Below are 8,118 nucleotides of genomic sequence, written 5' to 3' on the forward strand. Positions count from 1 at the left end.
TGCCCTCGCTGAGCCTCGGCCCCTAACGAAGTGCTCTCCCCCTACTGACCCCGCCTTCACTCAACCCCCTTCCTTTTACCAGGCCCGCACTCCACTAGCTCCTCCCCTTCACCACGTCCCCTCTGAGTCCCCACATCGGCACTCACCCGCCCCAGACCTCAGAAACGTATACGCTGGTCTCTTTCTCAGACCCTCGCCCCAGAACTAGACACACTGACCCCGTCCACCTGATGGGTACCCCTCTGCCCTTCCCCAGTAGCCCTGCCCTCCCCACCCCTCTGTGAGTGGCCTGGGTTGGAGGGGTTTGCCAGGGTCTCATCTGTGGTTCCTCCTCCCCTGTCCTGAGTGAGACCCTGGCAATCGTCTGGGGACCCAACTAACCCCGTCCACTGTCTGTCCTTCTTTCTCCCCTGGCCCTCAGCAAAAAGAGGAGACTAGACTCGGAGTGCAGGTCAGTGATGAAGGCGGGCAAGGACCAGGAAGGGTTGGGGTGGGGGGGGTTGTCTGTGGGTGGGTGAGATTCAAGGCCATCTCCAGAGGCAGGAGGCCTTGGACCTCAGCGCCTGGACCTTGGACACCAGCAGCTTTTCCCCACCAAGGCCAGAACTCCCACCATTGCAGCCTTTGGTTTGAACAGCCCCCTCTCACAATGCCAAGGAGGCTAGAAGGGTGACCAGGGACAACACGGGCAGTTCCATCAACTACCTTCAGGGACCTTGCCAACACTCTGTACAGCAGGCAGTTGGCTTCATGGCCTGGAATCCCCTTTCCAGCTTTGAGCCCTAGGCACCCAGCCTTCCCTAGCCATTCCAGCTGCCCCTCCACCTCCCAGGCCCCAGTTCACTAGAGCCCACCTCCCACCCCTTTGTCCGCAGCTGTGGGAGCTCCTCACCCCTGCGCAAGAAGAAGAAGAGTGTGAAGAAGCACCGCAAAGACAGGTACCCCCGCTCTCCTGGGGCTTCCTCTCACTTCCATGGGGCCCAGGACCAGGGCTGTGCTGCTTGGGTGTCCCTGAGTCACCCCAGATGGACTCAAGAGAACCCTTGTATGGCCCTACAGGTCTGATTCTGGGTCCAGGAGGAAGAGACGGCACAGGTGAGCTGTGCCCTGTGGCGGCGTGATAGGAGGATATGGTTAGAGGCTGGTGCCCCCCTGCAGAGACCAAGGCCCAAAGGAAGCCATGATGGGAGGGGGGGTTTTGAGGGTCCTGCCCTGCTCTGCCCTCCCCCTCCAGGGACTCCTTCTTAGCCCCAGGCAGGGGACTGAGGGTGGGGGGAGGACAATGAAGACCAGTGATTTGCAATCCTTGCCTGCCCCATGAGTCAGCCTTGATGTAGGGACCCCAAGAATTTCCAGACAATACAGCAGGCCCAGTGTCTAAGGGGTGTGTCCGTAGAGGTGTCAGTTAGAAGGCAGAATTTGCAGGAAAAGGGCATGCCAGATAGAAGGGTGCCTCAGTTGGCAGAGACAGAGTGGGTGGGCTGTGGCTAGAGGTGGAGAATCTTGAGGGGCAGGTGCCAACCCCCAACAGGCCTGACTGCTATGGAGATGGCCTCCACCAAGGCAGGGCTGAGAGCCAGCATGAACCTTTGAAGCAGGACAGTGACTTACTCAGGATGGACTGGGAGAGAGGACTGGAGGAAGTGAAAGATAGGAGCTCAGGCAGAAGCAGGGGCGGAGAAAGTAGAACACTCAGCATGGAGGGAAAGATGTGGGGCAGTCACATCACTGTGGTTGGCATGAGAGCCAGAGCCCCTCCCAGCAGCCCTGAGGAGAAGCAGAGTCCCCAGCCCCATCTTTGTGGTGTGTATTTGCCCGTGGCCATTTGCCAGGGGGGAAGGAGCCTAATTGGACACGTAATCCTGGCCCTCCAATCTCCCCAGTTTCCTCTTTCCTTTCCCCCAGTCCTTCTAGGCCAGTGTTGGCCCCTGCTGCCCTCAGTGTGTCCCATCAGCTTGTACAGATCCTCTGGCAAGCACCTATCAGTCCCGGGAAGGACCTAGAGATGAGCTAGGCTAGATAGCGCCAGATGGGGAGACTGAGGCCCCAAGCATGCAACTTGGGTTCTTCACCCAAACTTTTGCCCCTGCACTCCGTCCCCGCCCCCTCCCAGATCTGCCTCCCATTCCTTTTGATCCTGTGAGAAATACCTTCCAGTGTTTCTTAGCATCACCTCATTTTTGGTCAGAAGAAAGCATCTGTTCAGGACTAGAGGATTGAGTCAGAATTTGGTGGTATCAGGGAGGTGGGGCTGAGAGACCTATGGGACCCGGCATGAGGTGAGACCTTAGAGCAGGGGTCCTCAACCTACGGCCCGCAGGACACATGAGGCCCGCTGAAAACATTTATCCGGCCCGCCGGGTGTTTTTGCCGCCGCTGTGTGCATAGGAATTTGTTCAAAGTTTGTTTTTTTTTTAACTATAGTCCGGCCCTCCAATGGTCTGAGGGACAGTGAACTGGCCCCCTGTTTAAAAAGTTTGAGGACCCCTGCCTTAGAGGGCTAATCAGAAGGCTCTAAATCCTTTTGTCTGTGGGGCCTACCCCAGAGAGCTGGACGGGATGGGATAGGGGTCCGGAGGAGTAATCCAAAAGCAGGGAGATCATGCCCAAGGGCAGGAAAATCACACCCAAGAGAAAGCATTTATTTTCTAAGTCCCTGATGACTGACCCTGGGCTGGGCCACAGTCTAGAGGACAGAGAAGCAGGAGGCTTGGGCTCCGTCTGGGCGGCCCCATCTGAGGAGACCTAGGGCATAAGGAACACAAATGAAGTGTGGAGGGCCACTCCCCACCCTGATAACTCATCAGAGGGGCCTGTCCCAAAACTTATGCAGAAGATACCCGTAAGGGCAGTTCCGCCTTCCTTCTGGGTCTGTGGCCACATCACCATTTAGCACTCCCAGAGGGAGCAGCAGTTAGGGCCCGGGCAGAAGGTGATCATGGGCCAGGATCTACTGGAGAAGGAAGGAACAGACGTGGCAGAATCGAAGGAACTAGAGCATGGGGTGGGATGGGCAATTCCACACCTGCCAGGAAGGCTCAGGTCAGAGGGGGGAACAAATCTCAGGTTCACACATAGGCCAGCTGGGCTCCCTGGAGGCTCACTCTCCCCTGCCTGACTCAGGCTGTGCTGTCACCTAGCCTCTGCTTTCTGTAGATCTCGAAGCCCCAAGAGCAAAAGAAAAGAGAAGAACAAAGAGAGGAAGAGGTGAGCACTCGTCCCCATTCTCCAGCTCCTCAGCCCTTCTTCCCACACAGCAAACGGGATCACAGAATCGGGCTCTTGAAGGTAGTTCATTTTGTACCCCCTGCCCAGATGGAAACATTCAGACCCAGAGAGGAAGCCAAGAGCCCTCGCGAGTCGAGTCAGTGGCAGAGCTGGAACTGGAACCCAGGCCTCTTGCCTCCGGATCCAGGGTCTTTTCAAGCTCAGTCCTTGTAACTCCCCTGCACCTCTCCAGGGTCACAAGAACAACAGCTGAGGGATGAGTGAGGTCTTGGGGGGCTGGGGTTATCTGGAGAAAAAGGCACCTTCTCCTAATTCCCACCAATGGCCCACAGGGCCTGGCTGGGCTTTGCACCAGTATGGACAGCCTTTGTGTTATTTTTGTAGGAAACTTGGGGAGGGGAAATTGGTCAGCTGTGGCTTCCATCAGGAAACAGATTTTAGGTACAGGTTGGTTTCTCTCCCAGGCCACACGAGTCCCCAGGCCGGAGGTCCCATCGCCACAGCAGTGGAAGTTCCCACAGCCCCTCACTCTCCTCCCAGGACAGTGATTCCAGATCGCCCAGCAGGTAGGTCCCCAGTTCCCGGCCCCTGGGAGCTCAGGTTGTGGCTGAGCCCGGCTTTCTGCTGGGGCTGAGCTCCGTTTTCTGCGTATTAAATATACTTGAGGCTGGGGAGCCCGGCTGGTAGACAAGCAGCAATTAATCAGTGGGTAGTTTACCAGGGCAGTGCCAGTGCCAACTTGGAACTGGGCTAGGCATCCCAGACCTTGAATGGAAATCAAGGCAGTGTGCGTGGGGCTTGGCTCTCTAAATAGAAACGTTCCGGCCCAGTGCAAAGGCGGGTAGGGAGCTGCCCTTCCTGCGGGAAGCGGCCTCTTGTAGAGGGGCGTCCCACGCCGGCTCTCCTCACCTCCCCTGCCCCAGGCTGAGCCCCAAGCCCCGAGGCGAAGGTCGGAAGACGGGCAGCCAGCGGTCCAGCGGGAGCCGATCGCCTTCCCTGTCAGGCGGCAGCGGATGGGGGTCGCCCCAGCAGAACGGAGGCAGCCGGCAGCGGAGCGGAGCGCAGGGGGGCCGCCCGGGCTTGGCGCAGAGCCCGCCAGATGTACGTATGCCTGGCTTTGCAGAGGGTTCCTGCGACGCGCGCGGGCTGCGCCTTGCTGGGGCGGGGGAGTCGCTGCCGCGCGGGGAGGCAGTGAGCGTGTAACCGGGGCGCTGCACGCCTTCCTCAGGCCGCCGCTTCCCCCTCCCCTGCGCCCTCCCTTGAATGGGAGCGGCTTGGAGTGCTTGGTTGTTATGCCCACCTGGCTCTAGTGGCCTGGGTGGGTGGGTGGCGGTGCTGCAGGCTTGGGCCACCCTTGAGCTTGGCAAAGTGAAGGTCAGAGAGGGTTACCACCGCGACACTCAGCCATTTAGGTAAGGAGCTGAAGAGCCAAGATCTCTTGCCTCCCTCCCCCAGGCATATTGAGGAGGGAGGGGGCATCGCCACTGAGACAGGACTCCCCTGGGCATCACTTGGGCCCTAAGCCTCCCTCTCCTCACCAAGCCCCTTCCCCCTCTCTGCGTGCTCTCTGCCCCTCAGCCCCTCACTAGACACCCACCCCCACCCCCACCCCCAGTCCCCTTGCCACAACAGAGCTGCATTTCTAAGGTCCTTTTCCCAGCCACTGCCCTCATCTGGACAGGTGTCTCAAACCTGGGGGTTCCACTTCTCATCTTTCCTAAGGCACCTCCCAGTGTACCCTTTGCTCCCTGGGAGACCACACCAACACCACCCCAAAAACTGTCCTCATCCATTCTCCAGGAGGCACACCGATTTCTTGAAACCCGTGGGCAGGTGTGGTGATTGTAGGAGCTCGCAGCTGGATGGTAGGGGTTCTCCTAGGTCCCAGGAGAGGCCCTGTAGCCCCCTTTTGTCTGTTGGTATTAGAGTACAGTGTAGAGGCCCCCTCAGGGAGAAGGGACTACAGCATTGACAGGGGCAGTGGGCGGGCACAGGGAACTTAGGGTGAGCAGTGTGCAGGTCCCGTCCCCCCTACACACACACACACACACACACACACACACACACACCACAGGCAGCCCAGAAACCCTAGCAGGGAGGGGGCGCTGCTCCTCCCCAGACCTCAGGTCTCAGCAGCAAACCTGTACATGTCAGTTTCGTTTTGCTTTTTGGCTGTTTTTGTTTCACTCCCTTTCTTTTCTCAAATACCCTTAGTCCAGGACCTTAGCAAGGAAAGTCAAAGGGCACCTGAGGAAAGGCTTTTGGTCTCAAGGGTAATTTTTGTTTAAGGACGTTACCTGTGTGGAAACTGCCCCTCCTGGACAGGGTGCCAGGCTTTTGAGTGCTGAGGGGCCTGGTCGGACCACGTGGGAAGGATCACACCAATGTCCCTGGATCTGTCCTGGGTGTGGGAGAGAGCACGCAGAGCCAGCTGAGGGCAAACAGGACAGGGACAGGTCTGAGACATGATGCCCAATGTCCTACCCCATGGGCACAAAGCCTGAACAGCACAGTGCCCCAAACACCTTCTCCTGGAGGTTCCGAAAGGCATGTTTTTCCAGGTCAGGGTGGAAAGAGGCCCCTTCCCACGGCTGGTCCCCTCCCCAGCCTTGGATGCCTAAGCAGGAGCCCCCACAAGGGCCCTGGGCATGTGCAGACAAAATGGTCACAGCAACTAGGTAGACCCTAGGAGTAAGCAGTCAGGGAAGGTGGCCTAGCCGCTGGCCTGGGGAGGAAGCCTTGGCAGCACCCCAATCTTCTCCCTCCCAAAGTGGGACGCCATTTTGACATTGCCCTGGGAGTTTCCTAGGAAGCAACACTTCGTTACTCCTTTCACAAAACATGGTCCCCCAATTCTCTCTCTACCCTCTGGGCTTGGGAGTTCAAAGACTGCTGAGCATCCCCTGCCTCTCACCTGCACCCAGATCCCCTCCTTGCCCTTAGAGCCTCCCTTAAAGTGAGATGAGGCTGGTTCTCTCTTGCCTCCTGGGAGGTGAGATGGGGGTCATAGACTTTGCCATTAACCAAAAATGTTTTTGGGGAAAAGCACTGGGGGTGGTATTCTTGGACTCTCACCTTTAAAAAAAGAGAGAGAGACAAATGGAAAAAGAAAAGCTCACCATTCTTAACCCCGTCTATGTTTCTGCTTTTGTTTTTGTTTTTAGCCTCCCATTTGAAACGTGGTAATATTGTGATTCCATTTCTTGTTTAGTGGCAAGGGAAGAGGGTGGGGAAGTTTCTGTAACTCTTCCTGTTATTTTATTTCATTTTTTGTTTGTATTTTCTTTTCCTTTTATTTTTCTTTTGTAATGTACAGAAATGCAAACTCTCTCTCTGGGTTTTTTTCTATCTTCTCTGTTGTTCTAGAATTTTGCTTTTGTGCGTTACTGTGGGAGCCTCTCCTCCTAATGCAGAAATGGTGTTTGAATTTCAGTGAACATTAATCATATACATACCTCTATATAATTATTTTTCCTTTGTAATCAGAATTTAAAAGGGAAGATAACACTTAAAAAATCGTTTCCCAGGCCAACAGCTTCTGCCAAATCTGCAGCAGCAGCCATCCCTTCCCTCAACCCCAGGCAAAGGGCACTGGTGGAACTGCCTCAGCTTTCAAATGAACAAAAGTGGTGCAGACCGTACTCTGGGTCCCTGTCTATAAGGAACTTTGGAGAGAAGCTGGAGACCCAAGGAGGGAGAGACTTGTCCCAGTCACCCAGGGGCCTTCCCAGAGCAGTGAGCTTCCTGTGTCTCCTCGGTTCTGTCTAGCATAAGATGATGGCTAGGCGAGCCTGGAAGCGGGTGCTGAAGACACCAGACAGAGTTTAGTTCAGGTGGGGGCTTCAAAGCCAGACACTCCCAACCAGGAGAAAAAAAAAATCCGTCCTGGTTTTGAGACTGAGGCCATAGGATGCTGGCTCCCAAAATCTCTTTGTTGTCCCATCCCAGCCAGGGCTGAACCCCCAAAGGGATTTCTGGGTTCTGCTGCCTACTGCTCTCTGCAACTCACAGAGATCAAATGACCAGCTCAAGACACACAGCATTTTAGAGGCAGACTTAAAAAGGAGACCCTCTAACCTCAAGACCCCGGCCACAGCCAAGATGTGGAGATGGTAGTCAATGGGAAGCACACTTCAGGAGCCTGAGGAGGAGGAGGAGAAGGAAGAGGAGGAGGAGGAGAAGGAAGGGAAGGAGGAAGGCCTTGGGAAGTGGATTCTGGGGGCCTCAGCTCTTACCTTTCTCCTGGGGACCCCTCTAGATGTTGTTGGCTCTCTGAACTCCCCAGGGTATAGGTGAGCCTGGTGTTGCACAACTTTATATGACTGCAGCTTTAGCAACTCGGGTAGCCCTCACAGTTCACACCCATGTGGGGAAAGAAATAATGAGGCACAATGAGGGAAAGGAAGCTGCTCAAGGTCACGCAATGCAGCAATGCGGGGTAGAAAAGTAAGATACTGAGCCCAAAGCCCAGCGAACTGGCCAGACAGGGCGTGGAAGGATTGCAGCCTTAGGAGTAGGGCCCCCTTCCTTGGCTCCACCTGGCCCTAGCATTGGAAGTGTCGAGGGAAGCCTCACCATTTGCTGAGATGCTTCGTGACCAAGGCCCCAGGCTCTCTGGTTCAAATTTCATCTCAAAATGGGAAGCCTAGAGTGACCCCAAAAAGAGGTGTCCATGGCACTGCCTGACCCGTCTCATCCAGGCCTCTCTCCTCGACACCGCAGGGGAGACCAGTGACCATGGCTGGAGTGGGGAAGTGAGAATAGGAAGGGACACCTTGGCATTTCTTCTAGGCTGAAGCCAGAAAGCAGGAGGGATGAATTTTGCAAAATGGTGCTGAAGCCAGGGGGAAAGGGAATAAGGTTGACTTGAGGCAGGGTCAGTCCTCCACA

The 8,118-nt window shown here is 56.0% G+C and overlaps 1 long non-coding RNA gene across 5 annotated transcripts in view; it reads left to right on the plus strand.

Annotated features, from left to right (window-relative positions):
- The first annotated feature begins 7 nt into the window (after nt 1–7).
- The window catches only part of LOC107184615, a 14,093-nt gene continuing 5,982 nt past the window's right edge, over nt 8–8,118 (plus strand). For all 5 annotated transcript variants that reach the window (XR_001515509.1, XR_001515508.1, XR_001515510.1 and 2 more), the window contains exons 1-6: nt 8–451; nt 876–938; nt 1,060–1,095; nt 3,157–3,207; nt 3,693–3,794; nt 4,152–4,329. This is a non-coding gene — a long non-coding RNA (uncharacterized LOC107184615). The remainder of the gene's footprint in view (nt 452–875; nt 939–1,059; nt 1,096–3,156; nt 3,208–3,692; nt 3,795–4,151; nt 4,330–8,118) is intronic.

This window comes from Myotis davidii, unplaced genomic scaffold (genome assembly GCF_000327345.1).
Source record: "Myotis davidii unplaced genomic scaffold, ASM32734v1 scaffold726, whole genome shotgun sequence".
Taxonomy (NCBI): Eukaryota; Metazoa; Chordata; class Mammalia; order Chiroptera; family Vespertilionidae; genus Myotis; species Myotis davidii.